The sequence below is a fragment of the Gracilinanus agilis genome, chromosome 6 (genome assembly GCF_016433145.1).
Source record: "Gracilinanus agilis isolate LMUSP501 chromosome 6, AgileGrace, whole genome shotgun sequence".
In the NCBI taxonomy this organism is placed as follows: Eukaryota; Metazoa; Chordata; class Mammalia; order Didelphimorphia; family Didelphidae; genus Gracilinanus; species Gracilinanus agilis.
Genome location: NC_058135.1, coordinates 75897055 through 75918517, shown reverse-complemented (window position 1 = coordinate 75918517; position 21463 = coordinate 75897055). Strand labels below are relative to the sequence as shown.

The following is a 21463-nucleotide window of genomic DNA, read 5'->3' as shown; positions in this document are numbered from 1 at the left end:
CACGAGATGTAAATATAGGACAAGCACACTTTACATAGAATCAATAATTATCTTAAATCAAATATCCCTTAGAGAAAGTGAAATAGGCACCATAATTCTATTGTTTAGTACCTCAATTAATGCCCTAATTAATACCCATGTTAACATCCATTTAACATTTGAAATGTACCTAAATGATTGTTCTCTAACTAATGGGTATCGCTAATGATCTCAACTGATATACAAATTATCAATATAATTTAATTTCATTCAACAAGCATTTATTAAGGACCTACTATGTGCAAGATGGTAGTTTTTTCATTTTCAAGATAAAGATATAGAATTTACTTTCTTTTTCCAGATTATCATTAACTTTATTATTTGTAGTTTAATAATATTTTATTTCCCCCAATTATATTTTAAAACAATTTTTAACTCTCATTATCTTAGATTTTGATTTCCAAATTCTCTCCCTCTCTCCACTCTACCCACCCTGAGATGGTAAACAATACAAAGAAATAGTAATAACAAAACAATGAAAGCCAAATGCTGAGAATTTATGGAGACCAAGATTAACTCCAAAGAAGACATGTAAGAAGGCACCTGCACCGCCTTCTTCCTCATGCTTCATAGAGCCATAGGGCTGTTGGGGAGGAATACTACATATAATATCGGAATTTTGGTTGAGTTTTTTTAGTTTTGCTGAACTTCATTTCTTGTTTGAATTTATTGAATTTATTATAATTTATTTATATTACTTAGTTGAATTTATTATAAAGCAGTGGTTCCCAAACTTTTTTTGGCCTACTGCCCCCTTTCCAGAAAAATATTACTTAGCCCCCTGGAAATTAATTTTTTAATTTTTTAATAGCAATTAATAGGAAAGATAAATGCACCTGTGGCCATCACCGCCTCCCTGGATCGCTGCAGCACCCACCAGGGGGAGGTGGCACCCACTTTGGGAATCATGTTATAAAGGATTGCTGCCTGGAAGGGGTAAGGTAGATGAATATATTGGATAAATGAATATATTTGGATAATCAAAAGATAGTAACATAAGTTTAAAAATACATCTCATACTAGACCTTCAAAACCAAGGAACTAGACAGGATCTATGATGTTCTAGACTCACTCGTTCTTTACTCATTCAACAATTATACTACGTATTAAGTGAATTCCCTATGAAAAACACTCTGTAGCATCTATAGTATGCTCCAAGAGATACTTATAGTACCATATTCCAGGAAGTAAACAAAGTTTTCATCATATGCTACCCCAAACCTCAGAGGAACATTCTAATGGGGGATTGCGACTTTTTGATATTGCATAAGATTGCATGATAAATGCATTAGGATATTATAATTAAGTGTGATATAAAGTCTCAAGATGAAATTTGTTATCAACTAAAGGGAGCAGAAGAGCCTACATGGAGAGGAAACATTAAAGCTGGACTTTAAAGGTTCAGTAGCAATTAGTAGGAATTCAAGTGAAAGGTGGAAGAGAAAACATTTCCAACAAAGATTTTAGATAGTATTAACATAGAAGCATATTTAATATTCATATGGGCACAGAATAGTATAGTTTGGCTACAGCATAGAATTTACGGTGGGAATAATAATATTAGATAAAGCTAGAAAAGTAGGCTGCTGAAACATTGTAGAAAGAGGCCTAGCAGTAATGTCTAAATTTTATTTAAGACCCAATGGGGAAAATATTCTAAATAAAGAAAAAATAAAGAACCAATGGGAACTTCTGAATATTTTTTATTAGAAGAGAGAGATGACCAGACCTATGATTCTTACAGCAGAACGAAAGATAAATTAAATGTGAGAAGAGAGTGGAGCTGTGAAACCTATTATTAGGTACTTATATTAGCAGAAATAGGCAGGTGGTCATAGAAGTCAGTATTTTCAGACTAGTGGTGGGAATGGGAGGAAAATCTATATGTTAAAGCTATTATAAAAGTGATTCGGTTACTCATCAGATATGAGAGGTGAAAGAGAGAAAAGAAAAAGATAAACTAAAGGTTATAAACATGAGACACCAGATAAAGTGTTCCTGCCACAGTTAAAAATAGAGAAGTCAGAAAGAGGAACATATTTAGGGGTAAAGAAATGGATTATGTTTTGGAAATGTTACATCTGAGATGACAGTGGGACATTGAAGTGGAAAAGTCTTCTTCCAGATAGCTAAAGATATGGTGGGAGAAAACTTTTGCCTAGAGACATAAATTTGGGAATCACCTCTATAGTGGTGATAGAAGAATTTATGAGATTGTCAGTGGAGAGATGAAAGAGCTCTTAGAGAGAAGACCTGAAGAAAAAAAGACATATCTCTAATGAATATCATAAGAGAATGATAATACCAGCAAAGAGGCTTGTCAATTATAGAGACAAGAAGAGGACCAGGAGAAGATGTGTCTAGAATTAAGGGAAGCTAGATCATCTAGTAGGGGGATTTGGGAAAGGGTCTAAGATTTCAGAGAGATTAAGGAGGATGAGGACTGGAATATGTCCTTAGTTTTGGTGATTATTAAACTATCATTGGTCATCTGTTGATGCTGAGAGAGTGAGAGCAGATAAAGTAGAATGATGGGAACAGAAGCACTATTGCAAGGTGGTAGAGGAAACTCCTTGAAGTCTGGCTAGTTTATTTTCATCTGTACACACATAGCCAGCACCTGGCGTTTTGTCTGGCACATGATAATTACTTGGTAAATGCTTATTGATTGATTAATGGAGAGTAGGAAATTTTTTTTCGAGAAGTTTAGCAATAGAAATGAAAAAACTAGTATCATAGCTGGATTGATAGAAAAGCTTTTCTAGGACCAGATAGACCTGACTGAGTTTGTTGGTAAATGTGAATAAAGAACAATTACTGAGGAAGAGATTAAAGACCTAGTAGATGGGGAAAGCTAGGTTACTTAGTGGATAGGGAGCCAAGTCTGGAGTTGGGAAGACAAGTTCAAATCTGCCTTCAAACATTTCCTAAATGTATCCTGGACAAGTCATGTAATCCCAACTACCTAGCCTTTACCACTCTTTTGCCTTAGAACTAAGTCTTAATGTCAATTATAAGATAGAAGGCTAGTGTTTAAAAAATATGAGTAATTGGGATGACTTAGAAAAGAAAATGGCAAACTACTCCAGTATCTTTGCTAAGAAAAATCCAAATGGGGTCATGAATAGTCAGACATGACTGAACCAACTGAAAAAGAACAATAGATGGGACCCCTGCTATAGTAAAGGTCTCAGTAATGCTGGAAGGAATGGGATCAAGAGCCAAGGTCAAAGGGGGAGGGATTCCTTTTAGTGTGAGGTAAGAGTACTTCTGAGACAAAGAAAAGACCAAGAGAATGAGTGAGTATTCTGAGAAACCTTGACTAATGAAAGAATTAGGCTAGGGAATTTACATTGGATTACCTCAATATTACGAGTGAGGCAAGATCTGAAGCATCTGCTATAAATGTAGGACCTCATTGCATTTGAGAGTGAAAGAAGAGATTAAAACGTTTGAAATAATCATTGTGGGAAATGAGAATAGAGTAAAAGAATTATCTCCCAATAGCAAGGTCTGAGGTGAGCTTGTGCACATTGAATATGTAGTTGGTGAAAATGGTTCAGTTTCATAATTTTTATCTGTTAATATTCGGCAATGGAGCAAAAGGTTAGGAATGGCAGAAGGTCCAAGTCAAAGGATTCTAGTATGTTAGAATTGTCTAGACTATAGATTTTAGTAAAACATTGAAATTGCAAATGATTCATGTAAATTCATGTTGGAGAACCTATAGCATATGTGCTGGGTGTGCAGGATGGGGCTGCTCCTTTCCCCCTCTCCATGTGCTCCTGAGAACATTTCTCACATCATCTGCCCCTTTCCCCAGCAGCCAATGGTAGTGGGAGTGTGTGTGGCTCATATGCAGCATGAAGATTGCTATTTGGGTACCTGGTCTCTAAAAGGTTTGCCATCACTGATGTAAACAGTCAACAAGCATTTATTTAAAACCTAGAATATGTCAGATCCTTTGGAAAATACTAAGAATACAAAGGAAAAAATGGGAATAAGCTCTTACCTTTAAGAGATTTCTTTCTGCTAGATTAAAATTAAATTAGTACACAGAAAATTAAATTGGCAACATATGTGCTAAGTAGATACAAAGGTATTTCTATTGGAAGGATATTAGCAAATGGCAGGATTCAGATTGTCAAAGACTTGAAGAAAGTTAGAGATGGTGGAGGTGGAGATAAGGAGAGAGTACATTTCAATCATGGAGATTGCCTTGTGCAGTTATGGACCTAAGTATAGAGATTAATGAAGTTAGAATTTGGAAGATACACTTTGGGACAAGGAATGGGTCAAGGGAATAAAGTTCATAACGAAGGTGAAGAATACATTTAGTGGGGGCAGATAGGTAGCTCAGTGGATTGAGAGCCAGGTCTAGAGATTGAAGAACCTAGATTCAAATCTAGCCTTAGACATTTCCTAACTGTGTGATCCTAGATAAATTACTTAACCCCAGGGGCTTAGCTCTTACCACTTTTCTGCCTTCGAATCAATATTTAGTATTGATTCCAAGTTGGAAAGCAAGGGTTTAAAAATACATTTAGTGTGGGAATGGAAGAGGTAAAAAACAAAGAGGATGTGGTTGAAGAATATGCTTTCAAAGTTTTGTAATTTCACAAAGTGGGAAAGTCTAAGTGAGACCACATTGGTATGTGGGAGGAAGGATGGATGAAGGAAAGAGGTCCTCAGAGTTGAAAAGGTTGAAGAAGTATGTGATTGTTAAATGAGAAGAGGGAAGACAACAAGAATGGTGAAGAGGATAGGAATGGAAAGGAAGATCTTGAGCTAATGTTGAATACATTGAGAAAGTTGGAAGAAGCATTTGGAGGTTAATAGAGGTCAGCAGCAAAGATGGGGAGAAAATTAGGGTTAGAAAATTAGGTTAGAAAATTAGGGTTCAGATTAAAATAGCAATTTGATTTCATAAGACATTTGCCCTTATCTTAAAGATATTGCATTCTGCTGGAGAAAAAAATCTATAAACAGAAAGTTAAATTACCAACTTATATATTAAATAGATCCAATGAAATTTCTGTTGGGAGGGTACTAGCAAATGGCAGGATTCAGATAGCCCCAAACCTGAACAATAGCATAAAAACAATGGTAGAGACTGAGAAATCAGACTAAAAAACTGAGGAGAATAGATAGATGAATGGTCTTTGGATATGTTGTCTTCAGAGGAAAGCCAAATTTCTGTTAAAGGAAGGAGGTAGAAAGAGTACTGACTGATGAGTCCAGACAGAAAAGAGACAACAGTTGGAGTTGGGGGCACAGTGGAATAGGCTAGGAGGTGGGTAAACTGATTTGGAAATGAATATGGTGAAGAGCTGAGGGAGCAGCTTGTTTGATGTGCTCCATTTATGCATGATGCATCCCATTAAAAATGTCTGATGTTTTTTTCTCATCAAGAAATATATTATAACAAATTCTTAGCAAAAGAGATAGCTACTGCATTCCTCTATTATAAATGAGTAAGACTGCAAAGATAATTTCTTGTTGAGGGCCATTTTACTCCCACTGAGCACAATCTTGTTAGAATGAGAGGCTCTATAATGTTCAAATTTGGAGGCTATTTTACTCTCATTCAGAGCTCAGTTTTGTCAAGGTAAGAGGCTTTCTAGTGTTCAAAACAAGGTTCAGTTTCTTTTTTATGGGCAATTTCTATGTCTTTGGTAAGGCAAGTGAATATCAAAGAAAAGCAAAGGAAGAAATTCTCCATCTAAGGTTCAATCTACATGACAGTCAACTGTTATTGCCCAAATATTACTCTACAAGGTACTTTTCTGAAGCTATACTGCCATAACTACCACTGACTGATGATTTGAGCATCAGTTCTCATTTTCAGCCCACACAACTTTTCTTTAACGACTCTAATCGGCTAGAGGAAAAGCAAACCAAACCTACATCAACAAAATCTCTGGACTGTATAATACAGAATTGTTGGGGAAATGTGCTAGATTAACATTGATTGCTAGTGTTAAGGGTCCCCTTCTTTCCCAAGGAAGTAAGGAAATTAGTTCTTATACATTTATTTCCCTCTATGATAGCATCTTTACATTATAATCACTTGTGAACAGAATATAAAGAAATTTGGTAACCCTAGATGTAAAGATTAAACGAAAATGAATGTTCATTTTTGGCATCATTTTCTTAAGTCGAAAACCTTTTGCCAAGGGAATTTCTTCCAGAAACGGTGATTAATACATAAATCTCTGACTTTTCTATTGGTCCAAGATGTATATATTTGTTCACTACAAATACACACAGACACACACGAAAAAAATACACTTCTTTATGTCTCTCTCTCTCTCTCTCTCTCTCTCTCTCTATATATATATATATATATATATGCATGTATGCATATATATACACAAATATAAATATATATATAATTAAAGGGCATCCCCTCATTTTCCAATTTTTTGTCACCACAAAGAGCACAGCTATAAATATTTTTGTACGTGTATTTTTCCTTAGTATCTCTTTGGGTTACAAACCCCACAGTGGTATGGCTGGGTCAAAGGGCAGTCAGTCTTTTAAAGCCCTTTGCACATAGTTCCAAATTGCCCTGGGTTTCAAACAAATTTGTTCATTAATTCCATAACAATTAAGTAGATGAAATAAATCCCAAATCATAGGAGCCTACATTTAGAGCCAGAAGGGACCTTAGCTGTCATCAAACACAATTCCTTTATTTTATAGGTGAGCAAATTAAGGCAAAGTTAAGTGGATATCTAAGAATGAAGCTTGCGAAGTATAATTACAGATTTGCAGAGTAAAGCAGACCTTCTACAAATACCTACAACTCATTCAGCTGTAGACCAAAAGTCAGCTTTTATTCAAAATTTGGTTGATCGAGTAGATGCCCCATGAAGTCTGTTCCAGTCCTGTGGAATTCCTCCAGGTTAATGAATTCGAAACAAGGAGCTGCACGTTAATTTTGTTTCTACTTTGCCCTATATTTTGAAGAAATCCAAAAACCACTGGGCCAAACATTGTAGTGTAGCCAAGCGCCATACAATAAGAATATGAGACAAGGTTTGAACCTCAGTCTCTCTGCCTCCAAGTCTGCCTCAATTAATAAGCATTTACTTCATGAAGAGCATAATATTATAAAGCTACAAAAGAAATGAGAAATGAGGGTTTCCTGCCCTTGAGGACCTAATAATCAAGTAAGGTAATCTAGATATGCCCATTTAAAATTTTAATTACTAATTACAAATCATATATGAGCAAATACATGATTATTTGGCTTAGCCTGTTGGCATACCTAATAATTAGTTCTTTAAAAACATGTATGGGGATGGGTAGGTGGTTCAGTAGATAGAGAGCCAAGCCTGGAGATAGGAGATCCTGGGTTCAAATATGGCCTCAGACATTTCCTAAATGTGAGACCCTGAGCAAGTCACTTAACTCCCATTGCCTAGCCCTTACTGCTCTTCTCCCTTGGAATTGGTACTTAGCATTGATTCTAAACCAGAAGGTAAGGGTTTTAAAAAAAAAGAATGGGAAAACATGCTTAGGTAAAATAGTATCAGCAGGGACAGGGAGTTTCCTAGGAATCATATTTATACACATAAAATAAACATACGGTAGTTCACCAGTCAGCAAAGATAGTGTCAATGAGGCTCAAGAACTAGCTTGGACTCATTAGCCATCTGACTTGTGTCTTGGGAAATCACCAAGCACTGTTTTATGATGTTATTTTGGGGGAGGTGTGGTTGAGATGTACTAATGACGTTATATTGAAACAATGTTGGTTAGGGCAACATTATCTAGGATATGTCTGCATACATAAGTGCTGAGGAAATTGAAAATAAGGAATATGAAGTGGGGTACATCTGGGAAGGCTTGGAGTGAGATTGGTTGAAGTCCTAGTTTGAGATTGTCAAAGAAGGGCATTTCAGAAGGAGAAAACACTATTTAAACTATTATCTCTGAAAAACATGTATGCAATCAAGTTATCTATGCATTGATTTGAGCTTTTATTTCAATAATTTCCCCCCTGATTCCTTGATTCTAATTAGCTTCTTCATTTCTTTCCCCAGTACATGAGATATCACTAAAAACAAAGGAAATGAAGCTGGTGAAGAATGATAGAAATAACTAACAGGGATAAAGCTATGTTGAGAGTCAGCATTGTGATGTTACAATAACATAGGCTTCAGAATCAGAGAGGTCACTAAGTGGTGCAGTGGAGAGAGTAGAGAGCCTGGAATCAAGAAAAGCTAAGTTCAAATCCAGCCTCAAAACTTACTAGCTATGAGACCCTGGGCAAATCATTGAGCCCTCTTTGCCTCACTTTCCCTATCTGTAAAATGAGTTGGAGAGACTCCAGTACCTTTGCTTTTAAAACCCCCAAATGGAGTTAGGAATAATGGAACATGACTGAACGGTGGCAAAATGGAGACAGCAGTCACTAATATGAGCAGAGGCTCTGGCTGTTATCATTGAGTTCTAGTGACCTATCTTGTAAGATAGGGATATCAGTGCTTTCAGTGCCTCCCTCCCAGACACCACTTTGTGAACCTTTTAACTCCTTGGAAGCTGTTATAATCATTGCCACTTCATTAGTGTCAGGATCTGTGATTTACAGCACAAAATCTGTGATTTTCTAGCTAATACTTGTACTCTCCAAAGCGACTAGTGCCTAGAAAAATGGGTCCCCCAGTTGTCAGTCCAGTGATGAGCATCTCCAAATACATATATCTGGTCTGAAGATGAATTAATGTATGTGGTCTGATCTTTATATGATCAATGGGCAGTTCATCACTGATCCACATTCTTTAAACATTTCCAGGTCAGGAGACCAATTTGTGTTCTACCAGCTTAAACTATGAGAACAGTGGCTCTTCACTTTTTTATGTGTCCTGTACCACTATGGTGATCTGGTGAAACCTATGGACCCTTTTCAGAGTAAGTTTTTTTTTAAACCCTTACCTTCTGTCTTAGTATCAGTTCTAAGACAGAAGAGTGATAAGGACAGGGCAATTGGGGTTAAATGACTGGCCCATAGTCACACAAGTAGGAAATATCTCAGGGCAGATTTGAACCCTGGTCCTTTCAACTCCAGGCCTTGTATTCTATCCCCTATACTACCTGGACGTCCCTTAGAATATGTTTTTTTTTAATTCATAAAACAAAATAAATAGGATGAAAAAAGAAAATCCAATTATATTGATATTCAATTGCCAAAATTAATCCTCCTCCCCCAAAATCCCATGGATCCTAGGTTAAGTACTCCTCACCCACAGTCAACTTCATTCCACAAAGGAGACTCAGTGTAGTGTTTATACTGTCATTGGTGTTGTGATTATCAATCATTTAATTATTACCTTTTAATGATATTCATAACAAGAGGCAGTGGACAGGATAGTGGATAACAAGAAGTAAAGTTGGGGTGAAGAAGACCAAGGTCCGAGTCTTTATTTTCCAAGTCCTCTGCCTGCTCTGGAGCCAAGGTAATGTTGCTTAACCTCTCAGCACACCAGATAAGCCTCCAAAACTATATAGATGACAGATGGTAAATGATGATAGTGATTGAAAAAGGGGGAAGAAACCAGAAAATCTCAGAGTTGGAAGAGACTTGGCAAATTATCGAGCTCATAAGTGTTATGAATCCTCTATAATCTCCCTTGCAAATCATCTACCAGCCTTTCCTTGAATTTCACTGCTTGCTCAGCTTAATTTTCTTTCCCCTTTATGATTCTCTAGAACTTGTGGAGAAGGGGTTCATGGTGGAAAATAATAGAATATGGTGGCAACAGCCACTTTGGAGATCCATGAGAGTTGTCTTTAATATCTAACAGTAGGGACAGATAGGTGGCACAGTGAATAGAGAGCCAGGCCTGGAGTCAAAATCACTTGGATTCAAATTTGACTTCAGTCATTCTACCTGTGTGATCCTGGGCAAGTCAATTAACCTCATTTACCTATACGTATCCCTCTGCCTTAAAGTTATTGCTAAGACAGAAAGTAAAGTATTTTTCTAAAACTCTACCAGTTGATTTTCATTTACTCCTCATGAAATTCATATTTACTCCTTTTATCTGCAAGGAGGTATCTAGAGAACTGTCACTTGGTTTTTGTCTTTGGCTTTATCCTGTTAAATGTTTTTTTGACTTTTAAAATAACTCTTCTCTTTTGTCTTGGAATTGATGCTATATACTAGTTCCAAGGCAGAAGAGCAGAAAGGGCTAGATGATTGGGGTTAAGTGACTTACCCAGGGCCACAGAGCTAGGAAGTGTCTAGTGACCCCAGGACCTCTTGCCTCTAGGTCTGTTTCTCTATTCACTGAGTCACCTAGCTGCCCCTCTGTTGAATTTTTTTTTATCAATGATATAGATCTTGGTAGCATGGCTTATATAGTAAATGGAAAAGTTAGCATCAAACATATCTTGATCTTCTGAACCAATGGACTAGAATTCACAAAATAAAATATGATGTGAATAAATATGAAGTTCTAAACAGTTCAGAAGATTGTTGAGAATTAGTTGATACCTTACTTACCAAAAATTTCATGGCTGGTAAATAGCTGAGTAAAGTTTTTTTTTTAAAATTAAAATGTCTCCTGAACCTTTTGATTTTAAACTCAGTGGTCTTCTATTGCAGTACATTTCCCTTGAAGGCAGGCTACATAGAAGATGGAGTAGATTTGTAGGAGGCATATTTCAGTTCAACATAAAAAATAACTTCCTAAGAACTAGAGCTAGTCAATAATAGAATGAGCTGCCTCATTAGGCTGTAGGATTCTTGACACTTGAGGTATTAAAATGGATAAATGGTTAAACAAATTGTGATATATGAGCATAATGGAACATGTCTGTGCTGCAAGAAATAAGGAGAAAGATGGTTTCAATGGGACAAGGGAAGATTTTTATGAAATGATGCAGAGTGAGGTGAACAGAATCAAAACAATTCATACCAAGATGTCAACATTAGAAAAAATAGGGGATTTTGGAATACATAAAAAAACTACAATCAACAAAATACTCAACCATGTTTCCAAAGTATGTATAAAGAATAGCACTGCCTACTACACGACAGAGACAATATACAGAATAAGAAATGCACTTATGAGATGGAGTCCAAAAGCAAACTGAAACATATCATTCTTCACTTTATTTCCTTCATGAATTTTTCTCTAGTGTAAGCATTAGCTGTCTTGCTTCACAACATGACAGAGAAATACATATTGTATGATAATAAATGTACAATCTATGTCATATTACCTGCCTTCTTGAGGAAGAAAGATAGGGAAAATAAAGATGAGATATAGATTTTTGGACATACCAAATGTGAGAATTTATTTCTCTTGGATAACCATATTTATTACCTATTGATAATAAATCATAAGTATTATGTTATGTTGCATATTCTATTATGTTATGTATACAAATAAAGATAAATAATAAAAAATGCGGTTTTGGACATGGAAAAAAGAGCAACAATATAGACTGAAGAGCTATCTGTTAAAAGAGCCGAAGAATAAATTGTACAGATAGAAGATCAGATGAGATGAACTCTAAAAATATCTTCAATCTCAAAAATTCCAACAGTTATATTTTGTTCAGATTTTTTTAAAATAAAGGATGCTATAGACATCAATGATAGGTTTATGTGGAGTTAAATTTCTTTTTGATTAAACTCAAATTAGCTAAAAGGACTACATTTTCATATAATGTATTTTGAATGAATGTATCATTTAATTCAAAACAGTAAATTAATGAATTTTGAAATGCAATGGAATTTTCTCACCATCTGGTAACCACATGAGGAGAAATCAATTCCATATGAACAATAGCAAGGCCTATAGTTAATGCCAACACTGTTAAAATCAATAGCCATCATTCTCATTTCTCTGTTGGCTTTAAAAAAAATGCTACCTAGTGCTTTAAAGTTAAATAAGTCTTGCCATTGTGAGATTAGAATGCATGAATCCGTGATTACTGAATGAACCTATTATACCTTGCATTATGCCTTCTTTAAAAGTATATTTTCATACGTTATTGTACCTGGTAAGTTCAATATTTTGTATTCCATCTACTTCTTTCAATATCCTGGTAAAATGGAAAACATGAGTGTCTTTTATACATTTTGTATATAAGGAAACAGAGGAATTGGGAGATTAAATCCTGTCACCAAGCTGGAGAGACTGGGCATCTTCAGTTTATGGAATTTTAAATGTATGGAGATAGTTGAGAGGACTCTCTAGAGTCAAATACAGAAATAAAGAAAGTTCTGTAATTCTGCAAAGGTTTATCCAACTGAATATACTGTGTAAGAGTCCTCAAAAACTTTCATCAGTATTTGTTTTCTCATTGGTTCTTCAGATTCTTAAGTCTTTAGCAGATAGCTGACCAGGTACAGCTATGTCATTCCAGAAGAAATCATTCTTACATTCTTAGGTGTTGTAAAGGAAAGGGTACTGAAGAAAGAGTTAGGATATTTGACTTCTGTTGTAGGCTTTGCTACGAGAGTTTTAGAAAATGGAAAATGAGCAAGTTTCTCTAGTTAGAAAGATCAAATCTGGCCCGAGATACTTTTTTTTTTTTAAACTGGAGTAATTCCTGACCATGTCTGACTTTTTATTTTTTATTTATTTTTTATTTTTAGAAAAAATTTTTCCATGGTTACATGATTCATGTTCTTACTCTCTCCCCCACAACCCCATCCCCAGTAGCCAACGCACATTTCCACTGGTTTCTTCATCTGTCATCGATCAAGACCTATTTCTATATTATTGATGATTGCATTAGGGTGGTCCTTTAGAGTTTACTTCTCAAATCATGTCTGCATTGACCCATGTGTTCAAGCAATTGTTTTTCTTCTGTGTTTCCACTCCTGCAGTTCTTCTTCTGGATGCAGATAGTGTTCTTTTCCATAAATCCCTCAGAATTGTCCTGGGTCATTGCATTGCTGCTAGTAGAAAAGTCCATTTTTTTATTTTACCACAATTGATTTTACCACAGGGTATCAGTCTCTGTGTACAATATTCTCCTGGTTCTGCTCCTTTCACTCTGCATCAATTCCTGGAGGTCATTCCAGTTCACATGGAATTCCTCCACTTTATTATTCCTATTTCACACCCTACACCAAGATAAATTCAGAATGGGTGAATGACTTGAATATAAAGAAGGAAACTATAACAAAATTAGGCGAACACAGAATAGTATTCTTGTCAGATCTCTGGGAAAGGAAAATTTTAAAACCAAGCAAGAGTTAGAAAAAAAATTATGAAATGTAAAATAAATAATTTTGATTACATTAAATTAAAAAGGTTTTGTACAAACAAAAACAATGCAAACAAAATCAGAAGGGAAACAACAAACTGGGAAAAAATCTTTATAACAAAAAACTCTGACAAAGGTCTAATTATTCAAATATACAAGGAGCTAAATCAATTGTACAAAAAATCAAGACATTCCCCAATCAATAAATGGGCAAGGGACATGAATAGGCAATTCTCAGATAAAGAAATCAAAAGTATCAATAAGCACATAATAAAGTGTTCTAAATCTCTAATAATTAGAGAAATGAAAACAAAACAACTCTGAAGTATCACCTCATACCCAGCAGACTGGCTAAAATGACAGCAGGGGAGAGTAATGAAGGTTGGAGTGGATGTGGCAAAATTTGGACATTAATGCACTGCTGGTGGAGTTGTGAATTGATTAAACCAATTCTGGATGGCAATTTGGAACTATGCCCAAAGAGCTCTAAAAGACTGCCTACCCTTTGATCCAGCCATAGCATTGCTTGGTTTGTACCCCCAAAAAGATCATAGGGAAAAAGACATATATAAAAATATTTATAGCTATGCTCTTTGTGGTAGCAAAAAACTGGAAAACAAGGGTACATGTGTCAATTAGGGAATGACTAAACAGACTGAAATACTTTCTAAGTGTGTGACTCTGGGCAAATTACTTAACACTGTTTGTCCCAGTTTCTTCATCTGTAAAATGATCTGGAGAAGGATATGGCAAGTCATTCCATTGTCTTTGCCAAGAAAACCTCAAATTGGGTCAGGAAGAGTCAGAAACAACTGAAATGATTGAACAACAACAACCTAACCTATCTGAGCTATAGAATCTTTAAATAGTCTAGATCAGTGGTTATCAATGTATGGTACTTTGACCACTGGGGGTCCTCAAGAACCTTTCGGGGGGGGGGTCCATGAAGTCAAAATCATTTTCATAAAAATACTAATGCATTATCTGCCTATTTCCAACTGCATATCTGTATGAGGCTAGATTTCCTTCATTTACTTCAACCAAAACAACATCATACCAGATTGAATGCATAAGTAAATATGAGAATCCAGCTGCCTTCCATTAAGTCAGATGTTAAGGAGATTTGCAAAAATATGTAAAACAATACCACTCTTCTCATGGATTTTTTGTTTTGGAAAATATAAGGTTTTCCCTCTACAAAATGTTATTTATGTTAATATGTAATAGGTTTAGTTTTTTTTTTTTAAACCCTTGTACTTCAGTGTATTGTCTCATAGCAATGGGGGTCAAGTGACTTGCCCAGGGTCACACAATTGGGAACCTAGGACCTCCTGTCTCTAGGCCTGAGTTTAGTTTTAAATGAATAAATAAATATGCTGAAAACTTACCTGTTTTCATATCTAATGTGTTAAATATCAACATTCATAATATAAGCCAGAACTCTTTGGGTTCCTCAATTATTCTAAGCCCCCACAGGGAACTGCGATAAAAAAATTCTGCATTATGTGATCTCTAATTCTTTTTAGTTCTAAATCTATGATTTTGTCAATATGTAAGGAGGTAGATTAATCTTTCCCCCCATAATATATGCACTAACCCTTTAAGGTTTTCAAAGTACTATATATATATACAGTACAGATATATATTTATTATTTGATCATCAAATTTCAAAGTACTATATATATATACAGTACAGATATATATTTATTATTTGATCATCAAATTAAATCTGAGAGATAAGTACTCTTATTTTTCTCATTTTGCAGATAAGGAAAATGAGGCAGGCAGAGGCTAAATGAATAACCCAGTGTCACACAGCTGTCTGGCCTAGGATTTGACCTCTGGTCTTCATTGCTTTGTTATGTAAGAAGAAGTTACTTTTTTGCTGCCAAATATGAAGTTATCACATTACACAAGACATGGAGGTAAAAATCTAGGTTATATTATGCTCAAGCAAAAGTTCAGGTCTCAGAGAAAAATGAAAGAATCATGAAGATTTTGACAAGAATTTTTGTAGGCAAAATCATGTCATAATGATAGAGAAATAGATCATTTATATACTGCAATCTTGTATGTGGATAATAAAAGTTAAATGGAAGATAGATGTTTCCTTCAATGTTTTAAAAGTTGAACAAATTTAGTTAAACAATCATGATCACATACATTTCTATAGGAAAAAAGCCCCAACACTTTGTCAAATAAACTCTATAGATAAACTGTCAACTTTCAGATTAAACTACATTTAGAGAGTCTATAAATAGATTAATAGAGGAGGAAGATTTACATGACATGAAGGGACAGTCAGGAAGAGATGAGATTCTTCTTCTAGCTGCTTATTTAAGGAATGTGTAAGTGTCAAAGTCAATTTTCTCATGCTATAAGTCAGGCAAGGTTAATATAAACCAAGATTTCTAGGATGAATTATTAATTATTTGTATATTTAATATAATTATTAATAAATAATTAAAAGGAAATTTAAAAATATTCCCATAACACCTTTATCTGGAACTCTAGACACTACCTAACTGCCCATAAGAAAATTACATGAAAATAAATATATAGAAAGTGGTTTGAAAGCATTAAATGGTAATTGATGATGATATGCTCTCCAGTTCAAATCATAATCTAAAGAAATAGTGATAGTACCAGATATTAAACTGTACTATAAAGCAGCGGTCATCAAAACAGTATGGTACTGGCTTAGAGACAGAAGGAAGGATCAGTGGAATACATTTGGAGTAAGTGACATCAGCAAGACAATGTATGATAAATCCAAAGAGCCCAACTTTTGGGACAAAAATCCACTATTTGACAAAAACTGTTGGGAAATTTGGAAAACAATATGGGAGAAATTAGGTTTAGATCAACATCTCACACCCTACACCAAGATAAATTCAGAATGGGTGAATGACTTGAATATAAAGATGGGAAACTATAAATAAGTTAAGTGAACACAGAATAGTTTACTTGTCAGATCTCTGGGAAAGGAAAGATTTTAAAACCAAGCAAGAGTTAGAGAAAATTACAAAATGTAAAATAAATGATTTTGATTATAGCAAACTAAAAAGCTTTTTTACAAACAAAAACAATGTAACCAAAATCAGAAGGGAAACAACAAATTGGGAAAAAAATCTTTATAACAAAAAACTCTGACAGGGGTCTAATTATTCAAATATACAAGGAGTTAAACCGATTGTATAAAAAATCAAGCCATTCCTCAATTGATAAATGGGCAAAAGACATGAATAGGCAATTTTCAGATAAAGAAATCAAAAGTATCAATAAGCACATGAGGAAATGTTCTAAAGCTCTAATAATTAGAGAAATGCAAATCAAAACAACTCTGAGGTATCACCTCACACCTAGCAGATTGGCTAATATGAAAGAAGGGGAGAGTAATGAATGTTGGAGGGGATGTGGCAAAACTGGGACATTAATGCATTGCTGGTGGAGTTGTGAACTGATCCAACCATTCTGGCTGGCAATTTGGAACTATGCTCAAAGGGCTATAAAAGACTGCCTGCCCTTTGATTCAGCCATACCATTGTTGGGTCTGTACTCCAAAGAGATCATAGATAAACAGACTTGTACGAAAATATTCATAGCTGAGCTTTTTGTGGTGGCAAAAAACTGGAAAAGGAGGGTATGTCCTTCAACTGGGGAATGGCTGAAGGAATTGTGGTATATGCGGGTGATGGAATACTATTGTGCTCAAAGGAATAATAAACTGGAGGAATTCCATGTGAACTGGAAAGACTTCCAGGAATTGATGCAGAGCGAAAGGAGCAGAGCCAGAAGAACATTGTACACAGAGACCAATACACTGTGGTAAAATAGAATGTAATGGACTTCTGTACTAGCAGCAATGCAATGACCCAGGAAAATTCTGAGGGACTTATGGAAAAGAACGCTATCCACATTCAGAGGAAGAACTACAGGAGTGGAAAGAGAAGAAAAACAACTGCTTGAACACATGGGCTGAGGTGGACATGATTGGGGATGTAGCCTTGAAACGACCACACCAATGCAACTAACAACAATTTGGAAATAGGTCTTGATCAATGACACATGTTAAAACCAGTGGAAATATGCATCAGCCATGGGTGGGGGGGAACTCGGGGCGTGAAGGGGAAAGTAAGAGCATGAATTATGTAACCATGTTAATTTTTCTAAGAAATAAATATTAATAAATGTTTAAAAAACAAAAATAAAGAAATAGTGAATTCAAACACACTCTGAACATGCTGTCAAACTTTTTAAAAGGACATTTTTATGTCAATAGCACAATGATTAAATAAAATGAATTTAATTAATTTAATGGAAAACAAATGCAATTAAGATTAACAAATATGAAGAATACAAAGAAACTGGAACCATGTTTTCTGAAACAATGCAACTACCTCAGAAATAAAAAACACAAAAAGCTATAAAAATAAAAGATCACAAGAAGTGAATGAGAATGAATAGCCAAAACACTGTGATGGTGATTTAGAGAGAAGAACTGAGAAGTATTACGAAATAGCATATATTGCGATTAATTTAAATGTAAGTAATTACTAAGTGAAGTCATTTGTGTGATGTTCAATATTAAATTTCTATTAAAGTATGTAATATTTTTCATAAAGATATTGTGATCTCCAAAAATGCCTAGAAAAATTTATGTGAAATGATACAAAGTGAAGTAAGCAGAACCAGGAGAATGTTGTGCATAGTAACAGCAATAATATATGAAGATCAATTGTGAATGATTTAACTATTATTATTATAATTATTATTATTGAAATAGGCAAGGATCCAGGACAACTTCAAGGAACTCATGATGAAAAAGGCTGTCAATTGCCATAGAAGGAACTGACAGTCTGAATGCTGATTGAAAGATGCCATTCATTTATTTCCTCCATTAATTTTCCTCTACTATAAGCAATATGTGTCTTCTTTCACAATATGATGAACAGGGAAACATGTATCCTATGATAACACACATGCAACCTATAGCATATTACTTATTGGCTTGGGAAAGGGGAAAAGATCAGAAGGAGAAAGAGAAAAATTACTAGAGAATACCGGAAAACAATTTTTGAAAATTTTATCAACATAAAATAAATAAAGCCACTGTGATACCTCCCTATACTTTTTATGCTCCTGCAGTAGATAGAATATTAGACATAGAATCTGGAAACCTGACCACAAATCCAACTCTCTATACTTACTAGCTATGTAATCCTGAGAATGTCACTTAAACCTCAGTCTGCCTTGTTTCTCTCATCTGTTAAGGGGTGGTAATAATAAAAGCAATCCTCTCAAGGTTGTTTTGAGGATCACATGAGATAACATATAAATTGTTTTGCAAACTTTAAAGCCTATATAAATGGAAGCTATTATTGTCATTATTCTCAAAGGCTATGCTAGAACAGCAAACAGTAATCTTACCAAGTCAGAGAGGCTTAGAATATGGAGATTGAACTAAGCCTCTGAAGAGCCTTCCAGCTCTAAGTCCTATAACCTATGATCAGAGGGTCACAGATTCTGAGAACTCACTCTACTCCCTCAATATTCAAGATAGAATTGCTTAAATTTAGACTTTGTTCTGAATTGCCAAGAATTCATTATTATGATAACATTAATAAGCAATTAAAATTGACAGGTCATGGTGTGGAACTGATGTCTCAGATTCTGGCCTTTGAATTGAATTCAAATAAAGAGAGAAAGGAAAATTAGCAGGATACTTTAAAGATAGGTGCTTGATTAAAAAAATTTTTTTTACAGATTATCTTTCCTTCATGTGTTCAACATCAAAGTTTTGACTTTCCTTTTTCATATAGGGCTACAAGGGACATCCATCCTCTTGCTCCTTCCAAAAGAGATGGAGCTCTAGCCCATTTTCTAAATAATTTATAGAAGTTTCAAAACTCCACATGGCAGCCCATCCCAGAGCTCAGCAATGTTCATAGACAGGGAATTCTTTCTTACATCTAACCTACATTCCTCATGCTGTAGTGTAGGTCTGTTTCCTCTTGTTCTCTCATTATTGAAAATGGAAAACAGCTGTCCTATATTTGCTTAGTATCCTTAAAAATATTTCACATTTAAAAAAGTGCCAACTAGTCTAATTTTTGTGCTAAATTTAGTTTCTTCAGATTAGCAAAACATTAAAATTAATTCCTCATTCTATCAAATTAACATGCATGTATTAAGCACCTACTATGTGCCAAACATATGCTAAGCAATAGAAGTCATAATCTCTTCATTTTCTCCAGGAGCTCCAGTCCAACAATTATGGACAATTAAAATATCTATAGGGTAATTTGGAAATAATCTTGAAAAGAAGTCACAAGGAAGAGTGGGTAGTGTGGGACAGGTAGAAGTCAAAATTGAATTGAAAGCTCGCTTTTTAAGTTCCCTGTAACTTTTGTGCCCAAAACTGAGTAATTCGGTAACTAGAGTTAGACCACACCTGAGACAACATGACATGTGTTTGGTAGCCTGTTAGGATAGTGTATCTTTTTTGTATTTTGACAGTGTATCTTTTTTGTATTATGAGAATGGAAAGGCTTTATTATTTCTGGCAAGTTTCCTTAAGGGGAGTTTTGCATACATTACCTAATACTACTTCTCTTCATGTACTCTGTACTTGCAGCTAAGCTAGATCACTTGCCATCCACCAGTCTGAAGTAGTCCTCCCTTAACTCTGTGCACACTGCTCCTGCTCCCAAATGGGGGGAACTTTCTAACTCTCTTCACCTCCCCAAGCAAGTGATGATGATCCCTGATAGAATGCAGAATTGAAAATGTGGATAGTCTCCCTTCCTTTCCTCCACCTTAGCCTAGACTGGCACCAGAAAACATTGTTAGTAACATTGTATGCTTTGAATGTTACTATCCAGTTGTCTAAGAAAAACTCTGAATTTTGCTCTCTGCCCAATCCTTTTCTGCAATCAACAGTCTGGCACAAAAATATTATATCCTTTATATCTCCTAATCAGTTTTGTAAATATAGTCTGATACAGAAAATTATCTGAGAAGATCTAGCCATCTCTTTATCATATTTCATTAAGAATGCCCTTAATATGTACATCAATATTTTTCCTGATTTTATATGGACAAAAATGTAGGCATTTGAGTTGCTGATGTTTTCTTGCTGATACTTTTGAGGGTTTTTGGTGATCTTTTCCAGTTTCAACTTTATTCTCTTGTGACATCCTAACACTTGAATATTATCTCCACAAAAAGATTCATTCTTTTTATCAGATTCACCTTTTCTTCCCAGCTTCATATTTTTAGGAATTATTGTACTGAATATAGTAATCAGATACTAATGTATGGTTATGGTCACTTCAGATTAAGTATATCAATTGTGATTGTGGGTAAAAATGGATTACTGTAAGATGCTAGCAGCTCTATTCTATTTCACATCTATTTGTTGTCCCTACAAATATTCTTAACATGATTTCACTCAGATTATGGCTCCTCCAACAAGTCCTCCACTACTTTTTAAAAAGTCAATTTGTGAAGTACTATGACCATAATGTTTTTGGCATAAAATCATATTCTAAACTTGTGTTTAGAGTGTCCTGCCTTTCCATTTGGCAAAAAACGATGAAATATTTAGTCGCCAAGGTGTTTTTGGTACTCTGTCACCCTCCAACTGTATCAACTATTTTTATGTTAGTTAAAAGTTCTCAAGAAAATTCAATACTTATATTTTTTGTTCATATGTATTTATCAACATTCATAGTCTGTTTAAACAGCTCAGATTTGAGCTGCTTTAATGACATGAAACATCTTATTTTTATTGATTTTTTCTAATTTGGCATTCATTTTGATCTTTGCTTTAATCAGTAAATTAATACAGAAATTCATAAACACAAGAGATTCTGAAATGACCCAACATTTTTGTAGGTTAAGATATAGTCAGCAAATTTTTTTATATTATTCCTTTCATCTTATGTTAATCTCTTCTTTTCAAAAGGCATTCATATTGGAATCCTTTCCATTTTTGCATGATCTGCCAGAACATGCTTCTAAATGATAAAAACCCAACTGTCATGCCTATATGAAGGATACAGATAGGACTTTTTGGGGGGCCGGGGGGAAGGAGGAGAGTCTTCACTCTAATGAAAGCAAACAAAAAACAAAAATAACCTTGATACTCTATTCTTTAAATGCACTTTCAACATGATAGCAAGGA

At 34.9% G+C, this 21463-nt stretch overlaps 1 protein-coding gene across 1 annotated transcript in view; it reads right to left on the bottom strand.

Annotated features, from left to right (window-relative positions):
• The window catches only part of ARSJ (arylsulfatase family member J), a 132274-nt gene that overhangs the window by 1897 nt on the left and 108914 nt on the right, over positions 1–21463 (bottom strand). The window lies entirely within an intron of this gene.